This window comes from Setaria viridis, chromosome 3 (genome assembly GCF_005286985.2).
Source record: "Setaria viridis chromosome 3, Setaria_viridis_v4.0, whole genome shotgun sequence".
NCBI lineage: Eukaryota > Viridiplantae > Streptophyta > Magnoliopsida > Poales > Poaceae > Setaria > Setaria viridis.
Window position 1 is genome coordinate 15,758,901 of NC_048265.2, and position 3,180 is coordinate 15,762,080.

The window sequence follows — 3,180 nt, forward strand, 5'->3', positions numbered from 1 at the left end:
CCAATGTTCCACGAGTTCTCGACGTCTTCGCTGGAGAGAAGTTGTAGCCTGTAGGATCCTGAGCCTGTGACCTTGGATACGATGTAAGGCCCTTCCCATGGTGAATTGAGTTTGTGCAGCCCTGTGGTGTCCTGGATGTACTTGAGGACCATGTCACTGACGTTGAAGGAACGTTCTTTGACGTTGCAATCATGGTAACGGCGGAGTCCTTCAGGGTACCTTGCTGACTGGATGAGTGCCGCACAACGGGCTTCTTCTAGACTACCTATGTATAGACACCTTGTTTCCTCTGCCACGCCTTCATCGTATTGTTCGACTGTGGGAGATTTCCACATGATGTCGGCAGAGAGTATGGCTTTTGATCCATAGATCAGAAAGTAGGGTGACTGCCCCATAGGCTTGCACGGTTGAGTACGTAGCTCCCAGAGTACATTGGGTAGTTCTTTGAGCCACTTGCCTCCTTTGGTGTTGCCAATGTCATGCAGCCTTTTCTTCAGAGCTTCCAATAGCATCCCGTTGGCGCGCTCAACTTGGCTGTTGGCTCTTGGGTGGGCGACGGAGACATAACGAACGTCGATTCCGCTATTTTCACAGTACTCCCAAAATTTATGGTTGTTGAAATTGGAGCCTAAATCTGTGAGGATCCGGTTTGGGAATCCGTAGCGGTGGACGATCTCGTCAAGAAAATCGAGTACCCTGTCTGCCTTGGGGTAGGTGATAGGCTTCACTTCAATCCATTTGGTGAATTTGTCGATGGCTACGAGTACTCGATGGAATCCTCCGGGCGCAGTTGGGAGTGGTCCAATCATGTCGAGCCCCCAGCATGCGAAGGGCCATGTTGGAGGTATTGTAACAAGCTTGTAGGCAGGGACATGTTGTTGCTTTGCAAAGAACTAACAACCTTGGCATCGACGGACTCATGCTTCTGCATCGGCTTGTGCAGTAGGCCAGTAAAATGTTGCTCTGAAAGCCTTGCCTACTATTGTGCGTGAAGATGCGTGGTTGCCGCAGATCCATTTGTGTATTTCTTCCAATATGTCCTTGCCATCCTCTTGTGTGACACACTTCATGAGTACTCCTGAAGATGCACCTCTTCTGTATACCTTGTCTCCGATGAGTACGTAGCTTTTGTTTCGTCGTAAGACTTGCTCTGCCTGTGTTTTGTTTGAGGATAGTTTGTGCTCTTTGATATAGTCAATAAATGGTGTTCTCCAATCCACATCAATCATCATAACCTCTCGATCTGGTTCTATGGGGCCGAGATCGGTGGCTGCTGAGGGTTCCTGCTCCGTGATGAATGGCTTGCAAAGTTCATGGACGAAGACTCCCGCTGGAACTTGAGCACGTGTTAAACCCATATTGGATAGGACGTCCGCAGTGACATTGTTATCATGGGCAACGTGATGGAAATCCAGGCTTGAAAATTTATTTTCCACCTTGCGCACTTCTTTGCAGTATGCGTCCATGTTCTCTTTCTTGCAATCCCACTCATCGTTGACTTGGTTGATGACAACTAACGAGTCGCCGTAGACTAATAATCTCTTGATCCTCAGGGATACTGCTAGGCGTAACCCATGTAGTTGCGCTTCGTATTCGGCTTCATTATTGGACACCTCCCAGAATATCTGAAGAACATATTTGAGTTATTCACCCTTGGGGGATATCAAGAGTACTTCTGTGCTGGCGCCTTCAAGCTTAAGTGATCCATCAAACTACATGACCCAATGCTCTAGGTGTTCTGCTGGTGTGGATAGTTGATTTTCTCTCCACTCTGTCGTGAAATCGACTAGAGCCTGAGACTTGATCGCGGTTCACAGCCTAAATTCCAGGGATAGCACTTCGAGTTCTACTGCCCATTTGGAGATTCTGCCCGTGGCGTCTTGATTATGGAGAATTTCTCCTAGGGGGAAATTGGTGACCACGGAGATCTTGAGTTCCTAGAACTAGTGTCGCAATTTCCACGAGGTGAGTAGTATACCATAGAGCAGCTTCTGAATTGGTGGGTATTGGGTCTTGGAGTCTGAGAGTACTTCACTGACAAAGTAGACTAGTCTCTAGATCTTGTATACGTGACTTGGTTCCGACCTTTCGACTACAATTGCCGTGCTTACGACATGAGTAGTAGCAGCGATGTATAATAGCAAGTCTTCATTTGGAGTTGGCGCTGTGAGGATCGGTGGTTTTGATAGGAAATCTTTCAGCTGTTGCAGAGCCTTATCGGTCTCCTCTGTCCACTAGAATTTGTCTGGTCGTTTAAGTAGTTTAAAGAAGGGGAGGCCCCATTCTCCAAGCCTTAGAAAAATCTGTTGAGGGCTGCCATGCATCCTGTTAACTTCTGGACGTCCTTAATGCCGGATGGAGCTTTCATATTGGTAATCACGGTGATTTTCTCGGGGTTTGCTTCAATGCCTCTGTGGCTGATGATGAACCCGAGTAGTTTCCCTGAAGGTACGCTAAAGATGCACTTTGTAGGGTTGAGTTTCCATCGAAATGCTCGCAGGTGAAGGTCTCTTCCAAGTCTGTGTTGAGATCATCTGGATTTCTGATTTTGACTACCACGTCATCCACGTATGCTTCCACTTTGCGGTGGAGTTGTTTCTTAAAGCACATCTGGATGGCGCATTGATACGTCGCTCCTGTGTTCTTCAACCCGAAGGACATTATTTTGTTGCAGCAAGCTCCAAAAGGAGTGATAAATGCAGTTTTGGCTTGGTCTTCTTCCTTGAGAGCTATTTGGTGATATCCTGAATAGCAATCCAGGAAGCAAAGTAATGGGCATCCAGCTATAAAGTCGACGACTTGATCAATCCTTGGGAGCCCGAAAGGATCCTTAGGACAATGCTTGTTGAGGTCCATGCAGTCCACACACATCCTCCATTCATTGTTGTTCTTCTTGCGGACCAGGACTGGGTTGGCAAGCCACTCAGGATGGAAGACTTCTTTTATGAAGCCTGTCGCGAGTAGTTTTGCTAACTCTTTCTTGATGTCTTCTATTATATCCTGGGCGAATCTGCGTAGTCACTGTCTCTTTGGAGTAGCTTTAGGATCTACGTTGAGTGAATGCTCGATCAACTCCTTGGGCACGTCTGGCATATCTGTCGGTTTCCATGCGAAAATGTCTCGGTTTGCCCAAAGGAAGCTGACAAGCACGCTTTCCTATTTAGCATCCAGCCCTATGCC